The following is a 20,619-nucleotide window of genomic DNA, read 5'->3' as shown; positions in this document are numbered from 1 at the left end:
TGTGTCTCCCTCTCTCTCTGCCCCTCCCCCACTCATGCTCTGTCTCTTTCTCTCAAAAAATAAAATAAACATTAAAAAATTTTTAAAAATATAAAAATAAAAAGGGCATTTGGTCTTCAGCATTATTTTGATTTCTAATTTTGCTGACACACCCTTGATTAATTTAGGGAACCATTGCCTAATCAGTAGATATTTTCCCCCGATGTTGTTTTGTCTTAAAAAAAAAAAAAACCTCTCTCCCCTGTGCCCTGCTTTATGCACTTTCATTGCTTATTAATGTGTGAATAGGAGTAGGAAAAATAACAAAACTAAAATTAGTCGTGTTTCCTACTTTTAGCAGCAGTGATGTGATTTACTAGAGGAGGAAATTGGAACTGTGAACTAAAATTAAACTCTTGAATTATCTGAAGATTTCACTCATTCTTGTTATTCCTAACCCCAGGAAAGAACTCTGTGTTTACCACGAGGCAGGAAGCTTCATGCAAGAACACAGTTCAATTCCAAACACTTCCTGCCAATTCTGAACAAGCATAAATTGTGTTTATATCTCAAACATTTAGGTTAGCAATCTTAATTTAAAATATGCTTCCTATAATTTCATCACTTATGTATTTGTTAATTAAACTGGTAATGTTATAAAAGTCAAATTGAGTTTCGATTTAGTTTTGCAATTATATTTTTCACCACCCAAAACAGTTTTATAGCCAAGTATAAATACAGAGCATTCTTTGAATAGATAATCATCATTACCTAAATTAAGCAAGTGTTTGGGGTTCCTTCAATCTTCTAATGGCACATTATTTCTGACTTTAACTGACAAGAGGCTGACTTACCTGCCCCATGGTAAGTGAATCACCAATAACTTTAATTGCATCCAATATTCCCTCTGAAACTGTGCTCTTTTTTTTTTCTTCTTGATTTGTACTATCTTCGTGACGACTTGGTTGTTAAATAGGTGTTTAGGGTTATCACCTCTGAGAGTTTCTGTGGAAGACATTCAATGCATTGGAAGTAGAGACAGAAATACTTATTCTGCTCTAATCTTTGTTATCTTAAGCAAAAATTTAATATAAAAATTCAACAGAGATGCTTTGTAATGGCAAAATCCAATGTATTATGACTGATCCATCTTTTTATTTCTAGTCCATCATTTGTCAAAGTTGTTGTAAGCATCTCTAACCCACAGGATGCTCCACAAAAAGTGGCTCTGAGGTAGAAGGCTCTGGAAAATGTTGAGCTGCATTCTCATCTTTGGAGAGGTCCAGGCCAATTAGTGTATTACAGATTGAGTAACCTGTGTAAATTTATTCGAGTCTTTCCTACGGTTATTCAGAAAATCTCTTTCTCCTCCATGGAAATAATATTCCAAAAAACACTGCTTTTTTTTCATGCTTAAAGCACATTTACTAGTGTCTGTGTCATGACCCTATGGTAAACCCACAGCACAAAAAGAAACTGCTTTCTGATCAACAAGTCTTGTGTTACCTTTAAAACACAATGGGGATTCCCCATTACATGGCATATCCTTCTGTTCAGAAAGTTGGGGGGCGCCTGGGTGGCGCAGTCGGTTAAGCATCCGACTTCAGCCAGGTCAGGATCTCGCAGTCCGTGAGTTCGAGCCCCGCGTCGGGCTCTGGGCTGATGGCTCAGAGCCTGGAGCCTGTTTCCGATTCTGTGTCTCCCTCTCTCTCTGCCCCTCTCCCGTTCATGCTCTATCTCTCTCTGTCCCAAAAATAAATAAACGTTGAAAAAAAAAATTTAAAAAAAAAGAAAAAGAAAGAAAGAAAGTTGGCTAGATGATGCCTAGCAAATAATGCCAGGTGGTTAAAATTGGGTTGCTGAGGAAAAGTACAACAATCGAAATATTCCTTGGGTTTATAGCATCTTCAATAAATCATAAATCAAATGTATACATGCTTGAAATTACTATTAGCTTCTTGCAGAAAGAACAAGTATTCATAGGGATGTTAGCATTGATATGTCTTCCTTCAGTGAGATGAACCATTAAGTTCTAGCTCTTGTTATAGACCGTCATTCTTGCCAACACAATTTTAATTCTTATAACTAAAGAAGTGACAGTTGTCTCCTTCTCTGTTCTGACTTTTCCTTAAACTGATACTACTTTTCAACAAAAATTTGCTGTTTTCCTCTTACACAAATGAGTTCTTACTTTACATGGGACTGATATTTGCAGGAGCCTTTCAGCTGTTTGAGGACATAGCACAGGATGGACATTGGCATCCATGCACTTCTGTCCCAGTTTTGCAAACAAACCCATTTAGCCTCTTGCCAAATTTTCACACTGTGGACGCTGATGCAATGGACCTCAAAGTATCCAGGCTTGGGGAATAGATTAACGTTGAATGTAAAAGATGGAAGTCACCTCAGAAATCATTCAGTTCAGGAGCTCTCAGTGCTGGGCAGCTTGAACACAAACAAACCAGCAAACAAACAAACAATGCTTAAGGGCCCAGCACATGAAAGATTTAGATTTAATTGATCTTGGGTGGAGTCTCAAGTCTGGGATTAATTTTTTTTTAATCTCCATTGGGGAGGGGAGATAAAAGTGCAGAGCAATTGAGAGCAATTAATCATCGCAAATTTCATTTTATGAGTGAGGGATTTCTTGAGCAGTTAAGTGATTTGCTTGCTTACTGCTGCAAAATTAATTAGCTCATTTGAATCAGGACACATTCAATCCAGATCTTCTGACTCTTCACCAGTACACTTCTGTCATATGGAGCTACCTCTCCTCACCACTCTCCTTAGCTGTGTGACCTGGGCAAGTCATACAACTCCTCTGTTACCTTGTCAATCGTACCTGACAAGAACCACCGCAGGATCAACTAATCAATGGAAAACATGCCTGTGCAAATTTAGATAGCGTCGCTAATTCATTATAAATGATCCAAACCACATTGTTCATTTGCGCTGATTAGTGCAATGCTTCCCATCAGCTTTCATTTGGAAAAGTGTTTTCCTCAATTCGTAGTTGAAATATCTTGGCATGTTATTCACTCCCAGATTCCGTGTCTTTCTGGAATCTACTGAGAGTTTTTCACACTTCTGTGCCACCATTGAACCCACCCTGAGACACAATCCCTTTTTAATAGTTTTTCAAAGGGAAACAAAAAAAGGAATCCTTAAATAAGTGTTCTACCCCCGTGTCCTGGGCTATGACAGTGCTTTGCGATACCACAGAATAAGAAGCAAGAACAAGTGAAGAGAAAATACTTTCTCCACACTTTCCCGTGGGGACCCAGCCAGCAGCCTGGCCCCTGGGAAGTGGCCCGCGTGCTTTCCTCACCTGCGGCATTCCTGCCCCCATGAGCTCAGCATGGCCCGTTCTCCACACTCCCAGCTGCTGTCTCCACGCCAGCAGAGCGTCCATTCTCAGTGGGTCAGCTCTACACCCAGAGGAAGACTACAGCAGAGGACAGAGGAAGGCCACACATGGGGTTGTGTGCGGGACCGCCAGTGTGTCTCTGCAGAGCGTATGAACTGGGTTGCCTTGATGCTGGAACTCTAGCTAGTTCTTGGAGTACCCTTTAGAATCTCGACATTGTAGGCCACTGGGGATAGTTGGGTTGTCTGACCGGTGACTACCAGTCTAAGCTCTCAGCTACTACCCTGGGAAAATGCAAAAAGTACCACTGACAAATGCCTAACTGACCCCTGGATACACAGACCCAGAAAGTGCCATTATTTCTAGGCCATCAGGATTTAACTTGATGTTCCACTGGGAATTACAGGGCTTCCTGTGTGATCCTAATTACCGTGAGTAACTGAATGTTGGAAGTATGTCAGAGAGTTTCTATGGACAATGTTTTCCACCTACCTTAAAGTGATGGCGGTTTGTAGGAAAATCATTTCATGGAAGGTTCCTAGAACGTGCTGATCTAAGCAGCTAACATCCATCTCTCTAAATCAAGTCATGCCATGGTTTCAGCTTAATTACCGGAATAGGTGTTCAAGCTAAAATCAGTAAATACCAGAAAGTAAGTATTATCGTAAAACAGATTGCAGTTCCAGTAAAGGTGCTGTCTGTGAACAGCACCAGTCTATGAAATGTGCTGGTTACAGGTGTCCATCAGCCCCAATCCTAAATGATATAGATTATAGAACAAAAGGGGAGGGTGCCCACAGTAGCCAGGACAGATGCTCCTAGTAAGGCACCACAAATCAAAATCAAATCTAAATGTTCACAAATGATATGTTGTGACCAGGCGGAATAACATCAGACAGGCTCGGGTTTTATAACTGCTGTAGGTGACAGTCTTCTCCAGGAAAAAAAGGGGGAGCTCCGTTTTTAATTCAATGCCTATTTTAAAAATTTGTTTTATGTTTATTTAGTTTTGAGAGAGAGAGAGAGAGAGAGAGAGAGCAGGGGAGGGGCAGAGAGAGAGGGAGACACAGAATCCAAAGCAGGCTCCAGGCTCTGAGCTGTCAGCACAGAGCCTGACACAGGGCTCAAACCCATAAACCCTGAGATCATGATCTGAGCCAAAGTCTGACTGAGCCACCCAGGTGGCCCAATTCAATGCCTGTTTGAAAACCTTCATCTACATCTATATGACTTGCATACAGCAGGCGCCCAGTGATGTGAGCTAAATGAATCTTGTAGATAGGAAGAGGAGAGAACATGTTCCAAAGAGCTTTCCATCAGCCTTGTTGCTCAGCATTGTCTGCCTCCAACTCACAGAGGAGGACCAGCGGAGGGGCGGGTAGGAGGGAAGGCAGGTGGTTGTTTTGCTGTGAGAATTTGAATCAAGTTTCCTAAATTTCTCTCCAGTATCTTTGTGCAAAACTGGTATCCCTTTCTGGGAGTCTGATCTTTTCACCATTTATTTCCTAATTTCTTTTCCCATATAGGGGGACATAATGATCTCTTTGAACCTGAGGATGTGTTAGGCCTTTTACCCTCAGGCTGTAAACCCCCTGAGAGGGTAGCTGTATTTCTTTCCTAGCATAATAGGTGTTCAACAGATAATTGTGCATTCATGTTAGATGTATGTCTTATGCAACGGCTTCACCAATGAGGCCACTGTCAGCCAAGAGATTTTTCAGTTCATGCCTTTATATTCTGGACACTTTCCCATCGATACAGATGTGCTTCATTTCTCTCTTAATTTATCCTCCTGCCCTCCCTCCCAGTGTCCTCCTCAACCTCACCCCCTTCTATAGCTTAGGTCTCACTGATTTGGGGAGAATTAACTCCTACTTCATTGATACGACTAGAGCTAGTGATAAAGATGTACACAGCTTACCTTGAAAATTTGTTTCAGCTTCTAAAAAGTATAACGCTCGTGCCTTCCTCCTGAATTATTTTATTACAATTAAGTTTTTCATAAATGAAAGGAAAATTGGATTGATCCAAATTGGATTGATCCAAATTCTTAGTTCAAGACATGGTCACTATGGGCTCACGCATAGTGTCATCTTAAAACCTTTTGTTTATCTATTTGATAACATAGTGAACCTTCAAGAACACACTGCCTGACACAAACCCTGGAATGTTGCCAATAACTTAGGTCAGCCAGTGTGTTCCAGTTACCGCCTCCAGTGCACAGGAGCCACTGTCCTGAAGTTTGTCTTTATCTATCATCCCTAGGCTTTTGCAAATGTGGTTTTCATCACATATATGTCTAGATGATATATTGTTTAGTTTAGTTGCTTTTTGAACTTTTTGGAAAGGATATCCTGTTGTCTGAGGTACTCTCGCACTTGCCTTTGTCACTCAACACTACCTTCCAATGATTCATCCATGAATCTCCTTTTACAACAAAATAGATTTATCTTTAAATGCAAAAAAAAAAAAACCCACAAAAGCAAAACCCAAAAACCCACAAAAAACAAAACAGCAAAAAAAAAAAAAACCCAAAATCACCACCTAAAATGCTTATATATTCTCTTGCTATAAATAGTAGGTCCCTGAAATTTAGGTTATGTTAAAGCATAAGACCAACTTCTATAGAATAATATCTAGAGTAAAATGTGAGACTTTGTCTCATTTATTCTCAGTAACTTCAAGTAAGGCTAATACAAGAATAACTGACCCATTAATGTTCAGCTATGTGTCATGCTGTTGCTATTTTCTACTACTTTTTTTAAACATTTATTTATTTTTGAGAGACAGAGCAAGACAGAGCATAAGCAGGGGAGGGGCAGAGAGAGCAGGGGACACAGAATCCCAAGCAGGCTCCAGGCTCTGAGTTGTCAGTACAGAGCCCAACACAGGGCTTGAACTCACGGGCTGCAAGATCATGACCAGAGCTGAAGTCAGACGCTTAACCGACTGAGCCGCCGAGGGACTCCTCTAATACTTTCTATCAATTTGTTACACGAGGTAAGATACAAAAAATAATTTTACTTTAGGGGTGCTTGGGTGGCTCAGTCATTTAAGTGTCTGACTCTTGATTTCCGCTCAGGTCATGACCTTACCATTGATGGGTTCAAGCCTTGAATCAGGCTCTGCAAGAGACACAGTGCAGAGCCTGCTTAGGATTCTCTTTCTCCCTCTCTGCTCCTCCCCAACTCATGGTGTCTCTCTCTCCTTCAAAATAAATAAACAAAAGTTAAAAATTATATATATATATTTTTTTTACCTTAATATATACAAAAACTTTCTGTGCATCTTTTTAATATGATGCTCAACAATTTGATTCAAAGGATTTCTCCTGTTAGCCTCATATCTAGTCTTTCTAGATTATGAAAATACATCTCAGAAAGGTATTTCTGTTGCCATTTCTTGCCCAAACAGTAGCAAACACCCCTCAAACTTTTCTAGATAAGTTTTCTAGGCTCCATACTATTATAACTCAGAATTAAACTCCCTGGACTCTTTTGGGATTGCTCATTGTAACTTAGTCGTTGAATCTTCTGAGACTTGGCCATTAATAATCTAAGCTGATTCTGTCACTCAGTAGTTGCCCAACTCACCACAGAGCTGCAGCAGCAAATCAATCTGGCCCCAGACGTCCACTCTGCAGGCCTGGAGGAAGCTGGACAACTCCTCACTCTCCAGCTGGAGGACTCAGACCCTCACACACCAGATCTCTCCTGCCAGGCTATTTGCACAGCAGCATGGAATTCTGATTTAAAAACAAAAAGAAAATTAAGCCTCAGGAGCTGGTGTTGAGGTTCTGGCTGCATGAAAGATGAGTCTGAGATACCAGAAATAAAAATACAGGATGAATGGCTGAAAAAAATCCAGAGTCTAGTTCTTGCCTTGGTAATAGTACAGAGGAAATCTCTAAAATGTTAACCAGAGGCTGTGATTCTAACGAAAGAGGAAAGGTTTCTTCATTTCCTGTGGCCTCAAAGAATAGCTGTAGTTAAGGAACCAACTTTGAAATGAATTACTTTGATTATATGATTGCAGTCTTCTTGTGTGTTTGGCCAAGACCCTGCTGTGTTCAGCATTCTAGTGGGTGCTGGAGAGGACCCAAAAGGAAGAAAAGAAACTAACATTTATTACATGCCCAGCACTGTGTGAGAGACACTTCTCCTTTACAGCTGGGGTAACTGGTGGTCAGACAGGTTACCTAACTGCCATGCTGTATAATAGTTTCAGCACTAGGTCTGAGTGCAAAGCCCATGTTCTTTCCATAATAGCATTTCCTACTCTTAAGTAATTTTAGAATCTAATTGAGGAGAAGGGTGCAAGTGGGCACGTGCACACACACACACACACACACACACCCTATAGTATGTTTATTGATGGCCAGGAGACTGGATTGGACGAGAATTGTCACTGGAATGAAAGAAGAGAGGTAGAATCCATACGGAGAAATGCTGGTCCAGGGTTCAAGCTCAAGCTAATAACCATCAGGCAACAGAAGAGAGGCTTGAGTAGGACGGCTTTGTTAAAGACGGATCTTAGAAAAGCTAATCTGATTATAGCAGTCCAGATTTGATAGCAGTGATCATACAACAGAAGAGAAAGTGTCCCATAGGAGGGTCCCATTTTTTTAGAACATGGTACATGGTAAATAAAGGTTTATTAAATGAAAAATGGAGATATTGTGAATGAGGATGCGACAAAACAATATATATATATATATATATATAGAGAGAGAGAGAGAGAGAGAGAGAGAGTCAAAGACAGTTCAAAGACAGAAATTGTTCCTTTTATTTCTTTCATATCTTCAGTGCCTATGGCCATCTGGGCACAGAGGGGGTACTTAATAAATACTTTTCTAATCCACTAAATGTCTCTGGAGCATAATCTAAAAAAGACTTATTTTCGCTTACGCAACATCAACTCACCACATGGAAACTCTTTATCCTTTCTGCTCTCATCCACACCCTGCTGGTTGGAAGACTTACAGTTAGAGCTCTAAGAGAGTGGCATTTTCTAAAACTGTGGAGGGAACACATTAGAGCCACTGTGGTGCTACATTGAAATTGTAGGAGATGCTTTGCAGAAGCCTTAGGGAAGTGTTAATAAAAAACAAAACAAAACAACGACAAAACCCCAACCCTCTCTCTCACATGGTCACTACTTCCATTTTTACCTTATGTAATATCTGAAGCCTCACCTCTTCTTCCTTGTAGATATAACTTGTTTGCCCGGAAGTGTCCTTTTCTTTGTGGAACCTAATTTCACCTTTCCGGGTGGTTCTGGTGGGGCTGTCAACAACATGTCCTCATTGCTGAAAGGTGCACTTGACCTGTGAGGGTCAGTCAGACTAGCCACTCTCCCAGCAGAGTAACTTAGCAGCATGAAGCAGGGCCAATTACAGTCTTTCCTGAGTCTTGTCTCCAGGCCACCCGGCCACAGAGGATCTCTTCTGGAATCACACATTGTAAGAATAGGCTCATAGAGGCCCTCAACTATCTTCCCCACCATATGAAAAGACTGCCTTCAGAATGAAGCCACCAACAGAGAAGGCCAAACTGAGATACAGGAAGAGAGATAGATCCTGGCATCATCTGAGTTCCTGCTTCATTTTGTGCTCACAGTAGTACCATCCCCGGACTTCCCAGTTACATGGTCCAGAACTTCCCTTCCTGCTTGCTGTATATAGAGCTTGAGTTCTGTTGCACCTAAAATAAATCCCTGATGAAAACCCTTCCTCCTTTCGCCACCCCTCCCTATCTGATTATTATTACCCGTCTCTCCTGGTTTCTTTCGCACCTCTGCTAGAAGCTCTTCTGTCAGAAAAACTTCTCTAAGGGTAGAGTTAAATTTCATATTTTAGGACGCAGAAGCATATAGAATAATGCACAGTGTGGTAGGTGCTGCTAAATGCAGATACTCTTCTTCGCCTAGATCTGATATATTCCATTTCGTCTTAGAGTGGATTCTCCATCAAGTGCTTCAGGGAAGATCTGCTTTCATCCCTGGGGCTGAGCAATCAGGGGCTCCTTTCCTTTATGGAATGCCCAACCTTTAGTTCTGATTTAATTTTATTTTTTTAAGTTACTTTTCTCCATTTCCTTTGCTGCCCCTTTCTAGAACTCATTTTAAAGACTTTGGGCTCTCCTCGATGGTCCCCTAATTCTACTGCATTTTATTCCCTGTCACTAGCTTTTTGTTCCACTTTCTGGGGGGAGATTTGAACTCTATATTTTATGTCTTCTTCTGAGCCTTTCATTTCTGCCATCACAATTTTAATTTCTAAGAATTCTTTTTTGAAAGTTGTTTTTATGGCATTCGGGGAATCATACATTGCATAAATCATATTTTGCTGAGGATATCAATGATAGATTTTAGGGACAACTTTTATTTCCTCACGATTGTTTCTTTTGTTCTGTATCATTTATGTTGAAGGCTTTTCCACGGGTTCTGAGGATCTGGGGTATTTGCTCACATTTAAGGAGGAGGCCCATAGTGCTTGGGCAGAGCTTGTCAAGGGTGGACCCCCTGCAGTGAGACAGGCTCTTATGTCCCCCAAGGACGAGTTTCCAAACACCAACAGGAAGGCGTCTGCTGGGCTGAGCCTATGCGAGCTGAGTGCGAAGAAAGCTAGCGGTGTAAGTGATCAGTTACGGGCTTGGTACCCTAACCTTCTGCTTTACCCTCCTTTCAGAATAAACCTCCAATCTCTTGCTTGTGTGGAAAGGGGCTGAAATCCAGGTTATGTGTGGAAGATGAATATGGGGACCTAAATACTTCTTCAGCTGAACTTCACTAGCCTTCTGTTATTAGCTCACAGAAACCTCTCCCGCCTGAGCCTTTGCGGGGAGTCTGTGGTGTGAGTCAGGTGGACCGTCCGCTTTCCCTACTCCTGGTTTTGGTTCTGACTCTAAAGATTCTGCTAAGTCTTCCATCTGCTTTCCATTTTCTAAGATTTTGTTGTTGTTTCACCTCTATTTTCTTAGGCTTCAGGTTTATGCAGTTTTAAGACATCCCTTTTGCCAAAATCCAGTCAAATATTTTCGAGACCGAGAAGGTAGTTCTATATGCCATTTTTACCTGAAAGTCTTCTTTCATTATTTTCATGGTATGGAGATCTTGCAAAGAAAATACATCATTTAAGTTACACATATCATAGATTTAACCCAGACTGGACAACATCTCAGAAGGCAGTGTCTCCTCAGGCTTCACACTCATTTTGAAACAGGACCCAGCGCCAACCCACATTCCTGACGAGCCAGCGGGATCCCATGAAGCCTTAGTGATCAAGATCAGTCTGTTTTCCTACTTTCAACTGAAGACGACACATTGTAGCGAGTGATGCGATTAAAAAAAAAATGAAAGTTTTCATATGCTGTATGAAGAAAAAATAATACTAATTAGAGATAAGATAGAGATTCTGGTATGGGACTTAGAGAATAGGCAGATGCGTTTTGACAGTGATTGTACGACGGAGTAAATGAAAGCTCGAAGCCTCAGCCACCACAGGGCTGAGAATGCCTCTGTAGGGACACATAGGGACCCTGGAATATGACAGCTGAGGAGCTGGGCAAGCACGTGGCAAGGCACACTTCATACTACGGCACACTGAAACCCACGGCTGTCACTGCCTCGCTTATTCTAGCGTTTTTATACTAATCGTTCATTCTAATTATTCATAGTTGATATTTAGGAATATAATTGTTTTGGTGTAAGTTTATATGCAACTACCTTGCTAAATCATGTACTCTATTTGTTTACTTAATTGTAGATAATTTTGAACTTTCTACATATACATGCATGTTATCTGAAAATAATTCATTTCTTCTTTTACTATCTTTATACCTTTTTTTTTTTTTTTTTTTTTTTGTCTTGCTCCATTGCACTACTAAGGACCTCCATTTCAGTGCTAAAGTAGTGATAGCTGATATCGTTTTGTGCCCAACCTCAGGGGAAAATTTTTCAATAGTTCAGCATTAAATACGATGTTTGCTACACATTATCATAGATAATCTTTTATCAAATTAAAGAGCTTCTCTACTATTCTTACGTTGGTACATTTTTGCTTTTTGTTTTGTTTTGTTTTGTCTGTTGGTCGTAAGTGTTGTTGGATTTTATCAAATGCTTTTTGTTGCATCCATTAAAATTATAACATAATGTTTCCCTTTTAGTCTGTTAGTATGGTGCATTATTAAGATCAATTTTTTAAATATTAAAGCAAACTTGCATTCCAGGAATAAGCTGAACTTAGTCTTGATATATTATCTCTATCCAGTAGGGATTAAATTTACTAATATAGTGTTGGGATTGCTCATGAATCTCTCATGAAGTCTATAATTTTTCTTTATTTTAATATACTAATTCAATTTTAGTATAAAGGTTACACAGGCCTAATAAACAAGTCGAGGATAAGGAAGTGTTTCCATTATTCTTTCTCTGGATGACTTTGTATAAAATTAGTATTATTTCCTCTTTAATTATCTGCAAGAATTAATTGTTGAAGCTACTGGAATTAAATATTTCTTTGTGGAAAGACTTCTAATTATACAGCCAATTTAGTTAATAACAGATACTCATCTTCTCTAATTTTTAGTGTCAGTCAGTATTGGTAATTTTTTGTGGGGGATTTTGTCTTTTTCATCTAATTGCTTTAATGTATTGACATAACATTTTTCATAATATTTCTATACATATTTTATGTCGGTAGGTTCTGTAGTGTCCCCTCTCTCATTCTTGATATTGGTAAATTGTTGCTTGTCTTTTTTGTCTTGATCAGTTTTACTATATGCCACATAATTGTATTAGTTTTTTCAAATCATCAACTTTTGGCTTTTATGCTTTCATTAATATACATCTGTTTCCTATTTCAGGACTTTTCATTCTTATCCTGATTTATTTCTTCTTACTGTTTTGCAAACTTTTACTCAAGTTTGAGTGTATTATATTTTAGTTATTTTGATCAAAATTACTCCTAACTTCTGATGTGATTCCTTTGATCAATGGGTTGTTTTTGAGAAGCATATTGCTTAATTTTAGAAGAGTTGATGAATATTCTAGTCATCTTTTTTATCTTGATTCCTAGTTTAATTCCTGGTTAATAAATTCTGTGGTGAGAGAAACTACTCTAAACTCAAAGCTTTGAAATTTGGTAAGACTTGCTTTATGGCCCAGCAGATCTTCAAATCTTGTCCAAGTTCCTTTTGAGTATTTTGTTGCTTTGTGTAGTGTTCTGTATATGTTAATTAAATGCAGTTATTAATCATGCTGTTAAGGTATCATATATTTTAATTTTTTGGCTTTTTTTTAATCAGCACTGAGAGATGTATTAAAATCTCCCACTATTATAGTGGATTTGGTTATTTCTTCTTGTAGTGCTAAGTTTTGATTTATACATTTTGAATTTATGTTATCATATGCTTACAAATTTAAAATCGTTGTATTTTCCTAATGAATGACCATCTACCTTTAAGAAATATCTCCCTTTATTTCTAATAATACTACTTTCTCAATCTACCTTTCTTTATGATTAATTTATAAAGTAAGTAATTTATAGTTGGGTTTTGCTTTATAAAAAACCCAGCCTATCACTATATTTTTTCTTGAAGTTATTTTACAAACCAAGACAGTATAATCACCTACTCTCTGTTGTCTCTAAAAATGCATATAGTATGAATCCAACAAAATTACTAAATTCAACTCTCAAATGGCAATAAAACTCCGTTTATTCTCTTCTTTCTTTTGTGTAATTATTGTAATGCGTTTTGTGTTTAGGTATAGTATATTTATAGCATTAGATTTTTAGGTATTAGAGGTAAAATCTGTTTATCTCCTACTTATTTTTAAAATCTTTTTATATTTTCTATTTCTCTTCAGCTTTCATCCTTTGTGCTAACTGCTCTGCTGCTATTTCTAGTTCAGTGTTTGCTTTTGGAATTATCTTATCCTTTATTTCAAATTATTTCTTGAATTCTGTCACTTCATTACTAAATTTTTTCCATTCTGACTTACATTGTTCTTCCAGCTCTTGCAATATATTCTCAATTTTTAAAAGATTTTTTGAAATAGTATATTACAGTTTTTTTCTGTTTTTAAATGTGTTTGTAATATTTAACTTTAATGATTTGTCTCTCATTTTAATGTGAATTTAATATTCATGAACTTTTATAAAGAAGCAAACTTCAAGATGGATTTCAGAGTTTCTTTTCATGTTCTTGTGTCATGTTAAAAAAAAAAAAAAACAACAAAACCTGGCAGCTCTTTTTGAGGTTTTCTAGCTCGGTTTTCCTCCCCCATTTTAATCTGAACCTTCTCTTTCCTTCCTCTCTATTGTCTCTGTCCTCAGCTTTTATTCAGATCTAATTCTTTTCTCCTCACTGTGGGGTTCTGTCATGAATGGAATCATGACTAGTCCATTTTAGGAGTTCGCAAGGACCGGCCTGCTCTGTCCCTCCAGTCCTTATCACCAGACTGTTTGCACTGCTGTTGAATTGGGCAAAATCTCTCCTGGCTGCACTTGTCATGAATATGAATGAATGTGGTTTATGTGGGGACACTCTGGTCCTCAGGTCTGACAGATGTTTGGTACTTCCCTATGCTTCTTCCCACATGGAAGCTAGTAGCTGCTAGGTCTTGTGGCTATTAGTAATCTGTTCCTATATTCTTGTATTTTAAAGTTAATAGGGATATTCGGTCACTCTTTGTGTTGTTTGTGGATTTTTTTATGTTGCTGTCTAGTTGTCTATCTCTTTTTATGTGGTATTTGGGAAGATCCAAAAATTATGTTGCCACCTCTGCCCCAGTCATCTCAGATTTCCTCCAAATAAGTTAGTAGTTCAAATGTAGTTTTTCTCTCTAAAGTCCTTACGAATTACATATAAAGTTCCCATGACTCGGAAACTTATAAACATTTTTATAATATCTACATTTATTACAGGAGAAGCTTTATTGCCTTGGGAAAAATTATAAAATGAATCCACAGTAATTTATAGTTGATTCACAACCCACAAATCATAAATTACTACCTAAAATGAGTTTTTAAATAAAATTTTTATTGATCTTTAGGATAAGGGAAATGACATAAAACCCAACAATGTCAGCAACGTTGTTGCTGGCAATTAATATTTTCCAAGAGTTTATATGTCCTACACACGTTCTGATTGGATTTATATGGATTGATTTATTTAATCCTCACACCAATCTTATAGGACAGGACTTATTGTTATTTTCATATTATGGATGATAAAACTGAGGCATAAGGAGGTTAAATAGTTAGCAATAACCACACAGTCACACAGAGGTAAGTAGGTACCAGCCCACTACTCTACTGTCTTCAAACATGTACTATCAGAAAGAAATATCTTCCAAAAATGGTTTAGAGGGCAAATTTTATTCTTCAGGTACTGTCACTGGAGTAAAATATGCATTTAAAAAATCAATATGGGATTTATAGAACAGAGTTGAATGTAATCCTGAGTAACTCTGCATGTATCTTGAGTCAAGCTAGAATGCTCTCCTAGGCGCACAACTTCCTCTCTTCTTGGCTTTTTCTACACTTAGAACAACAGAAAATGGCATCAAGAGTAGGTAGGGAGTCATGGCAACCTTAATTCAGTCGCTTGATCCTGAGAACCAACATGTTTTCTGCCCGGTTTTCAGAAGTGTATAAAGAGGAGCTAGGCAAGCAGCAGGGAAATCGATGTTCTCACCTCACCTGAAACTCTGGGCTGTGCCTGCATAACAGCAGACCACCAAGATTTCAGGTGAACAAGTTCCTCCTTGACTCATACAAATGGGTCTTGACTTTCAATAACAAGGGGTTAATTTAGACAGACATCAGAAACCAACGCAGGCCCCAGTCACAGAGAGAGCCAGGAAAGACCGGAACCAGCAGCTTCTCCTGCAGAGGGCTGTGGTCTGCATTCCACTCATCTGTTAGTTTTCCTGGTATGTTTCACACATCTTAATTTGCCCCTGTCTCCAAACAACCCACAAAGCAGATAAGAGCATTTTAAATATATATTTCCTTAAGCTTTTTAATAAGAAAGCATACATGACTTCTCTGCCCCTAAAAGACTTTCAAAGTCTGTAGGCTTTGAAGATACAGAGAGACGGCAAGGTAGAGGCAATTAGGAGAGAATGGGAAGACTCTTCCCCACTCTCCTCCACACAACTTCCCTCAGACCTCTCAGCCTTTATCTACAGATATTACGGAAATATGCAAGACAGAGTTCCTGAAAGGGGCCCTGGAGAGGAGTAGGTTCTGAGTGAAGGCATCAGAAAAGGAAGGAGGGGGTAGCACTGTGAGTGAAATACCCACCCAGGTTCGTGTATGGTGGAAATGTATGCATTTCATTCATAGATTATGTCTTCTAATGAACTGCCACTCTAGGAATTTTGTTTCTTTTTGTGCATCTTTCTAATACCCTAATTTTTGGAAGGAATGGAGAATACGTTGGCAGAAAGTCAGAAGATGGAGTAAAGCAACTTTTTATTTTTCCTCTTAAATTGCCCATCAGTCCATACTAAAGCCATCATAGCTCAATGTCAAGGATTTTCTCCTTTTCTGTCTCCCTCTCCTTTAATCACCTCCCAGACAGTCCAGGCTACATTTTCACCTCTCTACCTCTACCCCAAGGTATTAGATTTCACTAATGTTTTACTGTCTGGATTCTCATGGAGCTAGGGAGTGAAGGTGGGAGGGTTTTAAATTCTTCAGGTACTTCGAAGCAACATTTACAAGGTAAACATACCCCTATCTCTTATAATATGACCACTTCTCTCAGCATAATGCTAAGGCATTATTGTTACATGGTACCTTTATTCCACTGTGTCAAATATCTACTTCTAATGCTCTAGATTGACATGGGCAGCACTCAGAGAGATAGATGGGCCAGCTCTTCCCCCTGCCCCGCTATGAAGAGGGTTCAGGAGGAGGAAAGCCCTTCCTATCTGGTGCAGCCTTTGAAATCCAGCACAGGTGTTTTGCTAAAGCTCACCAGCCAAGAAATAATTTCCACAAAAGCTAGAAAACGCAGGTTGCAAAGTTCGTCCAGGTTGCTCATGCAAAGACATGGAATACACTAGTTAAGCAAAACAGGCCATCTAGTCAAATGGCAGAAAAACTGATTTGGGGCGGTGATTGACAGTGCTAATAGCCAATGATGGAAGCCCCCTGGACAATTCCTTTTCCCCAGGGTTTTCGCCTTTTCTGCTAAAGGTTTTCCTGTCTTTCACCATGGACCATTTTTATGAATCCCTATGCAGTACCAGGTGCTTGGTACATGTTAACATGCTTATCTGTGGAATGTCATCTTTGTAAATTTGAAGGCTGCTTATAATTAAGGGTAGTTACACCAAGGATGGAATATATAAAGAAGCACAAGTAGTAACAGAACACTCTTTAGAAGATTAGCTCCTGAATATCCTATGTTTTTTCTCAGACATATAATTGCATTATCTATGCTTTCCTCAGGAGACCTAAGTGTGTCCTAAAGTAACTACTGTATCTGAGGCTGGAAATAGTAGCCACATCATCCTCTTTCTCCCCTCTCTGCTGGGGTCCCAGGAGGCTGAGGCAATACCAGTAATGGAGACACTGGGATATGGGCAAGATACACATTTAACAAGTCCCATGAAGGAAAGCGTGTTTGCTGTGTCACTATGCTCTTCAAAGTCAACTGGGATGATGGCAAAGGGCAACTGTCTTACGACCCTTTACTTTAGTGCAGAAAAACATCCTCCGCGGTCAGAGTTACTCACTTTATACAGGGCAGTCATCAAAACACTTCCAAATATCATAATTCACCACTATAGAGACTGTGTTATTAGAGAAAATAAAATTCTTAAGGTAGAATAAGAGGTCAGAGTTAACATGTCATAACAACGCACATATTGCAGTGACCTGAACTTGCTGTTTAAAATGAAAATTGAGTATAAGCTTTTTCTGTTACATTAACAATCATGTAATCCTCTAAAGGTGGCTTTCACACCATGAAAGATTTAACATTTTCTAGTACATATTAGGAATATTCTTAAATTGAATCTTTTCTTTTATGAGTAGAATGACACCTACTCTTTCTTTTTTTTTTTTAATTTTTTTTTCAACGTTTATTTATTTTTGGGGGGACAGAGAGAGACAGAGCATGAACGGGGGAGGGGCAGAGAGAGAGGGAGACACAGAATCGGAAACAGGCTCCAGGCTCTGAGCCATCAGCCCAGAGCCTGACGCAGGGCTCGAACTCACGGACCGGGAGATAGTGACCTGGCTGAAGTCGGACGCTTAACCGACTGCGCCACCCAGGCGCCCCGACACCTACTCTTTCTTAAAGCTGCTCCTTTGGAGACCAGTGAGCATACTGGACATGTATTGGTTGACCACTGGTATAGAAAAACCATTCAATTGGCTAAGCACTTTTCAATAAGCATTTCTTGACCACCTACTTTGTGCTGAGCACAGTGAGTGAGACAAAATGAGTCAAAGATCCAGAACATGCCTTTCCGAAGAATATACACTCATTGGGAAAACAGCAAGGGTTAAAAAAAAATAGAAAGTAAGACAAGGCAGAATATGGAGTAGACATAATAAATACCATGGGAGAGATTGCAATGAGGAGACCAGGAATGTTAGGGGAGGCCAGGAGTTTGGCAAGAAGGTAGAGAAACCATTCTGAGCAAAATGCCAGAGGGCAAAAGAGCATGGTAGTTGTAGGGCACAGTGAAGAACCTCGATAAATAAGGTTATTCTCATAAGGAAGGGTCAGATGATAAGAAAATTTCAATTCCAGAAAAATGGATTTTTCAGTTGATCCCATAAACAATGGAGTCAGAGTAGTGAAAATGAACCATGCAAGTGGGTGGCAGTGTAGAGAGAAGAGACTCCAAGATTAAGCATGAGCAAACATGAACATTTAGAGCAGGGTTTTTGCAGTAATATACCCATTACGTGAGTAGACGTTATGGTGAAGTCCATGGGGCTAAACAGAAAAAATAAAACTGGGAATATGAGGGAAGGGCTGATGGATGACAGGGTTGAAAGAAAATCAAGTGCTAAAGATCAGTCCATAGGACAGGGCCTGACAGAGTTAATCAAGGGTTTTCCAATGCAAGGTGTTTGAAAAGGTGGCTAAGAAGTAAGTCTCAGATTCTGAGCCGGGGCGACTGAGACTTTGAGAGAGAATAAATAAGAGACAGTAGTGGCCCAAACACCCTCATGTTGGCTCAGCTGAGACCACACGAAATTGAAATTATGATTACCCAAGGTCAGTTCACTTAATTCAGCAAATCAGGTTTTTAAAAAATCCATCTGACTAGTTTAAGGATACATAGGAGAGACAGCTCGCTTTCCCATACTCGCCTTCTTACCCCCTTGTTTTGGGGTATTGTGGAGAACTCGAATCACGAATGAAGAAGGACAAAGCCTTATCGGGGACTGTGGAATATGCTAACCTTTCCTACATTCTCTTCTTTTACAGAAAAGATTGCTGATGGAGCGGACCATATACTTTCAATGAATAAATATTCTCCATAGGATCATTTGCAAAGGCCAATAAGAAAGAGGACTTCTCGTGGAACAACGTGTGGCTTTTCCTAAGCGCAAGAAGCCGTTCCTGCCAGGGCATTTCTGCTCACCCCTCACTTGCCTTCTGAATAGCTGTCACTCTCTCTCTTTTCCTGCTCCTGCTTTTAAACCATTTCTTTACTGTTATTACCTCGGCTCAAAGCTCCCATAATAGCTTTTTCCTTAAGCACAAGGACATGGAAATCAGAGCGACGATCACAACCGAACAGCTCTGCTGGCGTGAAGGATGGGAAATGCTGGCCTGTGATGACAAACGGGCAGACACACAGTATTATGTCAGAACGGGAGACCCAGGCCACAGCCTCATTCTCGCAATCCGATGCTCTTGTTTTATTTTCAAGCCTGTAAGCTCACAATATTTCCTTGAAGGGGACTGTTCTCGTATGAAAGTCAAAACAAGCAATATTTAGTCTGAGGCTATCAATCATTAATAATTGAATGCTGCTTGCACAGCTCCAGGTTGCTGGTGCCACAGAGGTGTTATTCCTGGATGCACTATTTGTATGTGGTCACTGGATCTTCTAATTAAAAACTTCAATAGGGGAGGATTTGAAAAGTATGAAGGTGCTGCCACCTTGAGGATTCTTCCTGCCTGGTTGGAGATTTACCTTTAAAGCAAGGGTAGATTCGGGGTGATATCATTTTATTCTATGAAGAAATTGAACGAACTTGGAATTCCCCAGTTGGGGAGGTTGCGGAACCTGGGGACAAGCATCGCGAGGGCCGGCTACACTCTTCAGCCGTACGTTTCAGCACTAGGTGCCACAGGCACCCGTCAGAGGCAGTCTTTTGGATTTTCCTTGCCGATGACGGCTCAGACTCACACAAATCTTATCATACAACCCCCTCTTTTTGTCCCACCTCCACCTCCCACTTCTCCCATGAGAAGTATAAAATAGCCGGAGAAAAAAAAATGATAGGATTCTATTTCACTGAGGCTGAAAATGACATAAAACGAGCAGATAATTTAAAATACAGATTTAATCACAGATAAAGAACTACAAACCCCCCACCGATCCAACTCTCCTAAATGCTGTCAACTCTTTCTGCATTAGTGCTTCAACTACAATAATAGTGGCCTAAAAATGCCCTGCTCAGAAAACAGAGGCATTAGAGATGGATGGGATCCCATTCCCTAAATTTATAATAAGGGGCAGGATGGTTGCCAAATTCATTATCATCTACAAATGAAAAGGCAATGAAGTGTATTATCAAAGGTATTCTTTACCAACTAGCCCCCATTTGATGAGATTTAGTTCTATGTACATTAGACTGATGTATTTTTGAAAAATCAACCTAAACAGGAGGCTGTTAATTTGGGGGAAATTTTTTGTATTTCTTGGCTTTCAGAAGCCCTACTCATTAAACCTTTAGTACGTTCCCCATGAATTCTCCAGAACATGTTTACCAAGATGCCTGCCTTCCGCTTGCTGAGAAAAAGAAGACTTGAACTTCTATTGAACCTGAGGCTTCAGCACAACTATGGGGCAGAAGTGGTTCCATTTCCCCATTAAAAAGCTTTCATTTGCAAGCCACAGATGAAATTTCATCTGCTTTGCATCAGCGTAGTTTTAACTTGAGAGAACTTGGCACCGCAAACCTCACCCCCATTACTGGTGTTCCCCTTCTGATGGGAGATAATACATTTACGGCTTAGTCTTTGTTTATTTTGTTTGTGTGCAAAATAAATAAATTAATTAAA

At 39.5% G+C, this 20,619-nt stretch overlaps 2 long non-coding RNA genes across 2 annotated transcripts in view; one reads left to right on the top strand and one right to left on the bottom strand.

Annotated features, from left to right (window-relative positions):
- LOC123385488 overlaps positions 1-7,967 on the bottom strand; it is a 21,100-nt gene extending 13,133 nt beyond the window's left edge. Inside the window, exons 1-3 of the long non-coding RNA XR_006598109.1 lie at positions 6,940-7,967; positions 3,839-3,975; positions 834-984 (exon numbers count right to left, since the gene is read on the bottom strand). This is a non-coding gene — a long non-coding RNA (uncharacterized LOC123385488). The remainder of the gene's footprint in view (positions 1-833; positions 985-3,838; positions 3,976-6,939) is intronic.
- The window catches only part of LOC123385489, a 21,011-nt gene extending 392 nt beyond the window's left edge, over positions 1-20,619 (top strand). The window contains exon 2 of the long non-coding RNA XR_006598111.1: positions 18,811-20,619. This is a non-coding gene — a long non-coding RNA (uncharacterized LOC123385489). The remainder of the gene's footprint in view (positions 1-18,810) is intronic.

Source organism: Felis catus, chromosome B2, assembly GCF_018350175.1.
Source record: "Felis catus isolate Fca126 chromosome B2, F.catus_Fca126_mat1.0, whole genome shotgun sequence".
NCBI classification, from domain to species: domain Eukaryota; kingdom Metazoa; phylum Chordata; class Mammalia; order Carnivora; family Felidae; genus Felis; species Felis catus.
The sequence above is the reverse complement of the archived record's forward strand: the minus strand, read 5'-3'. Positions and strand labels throughout refer to the sequence as shown.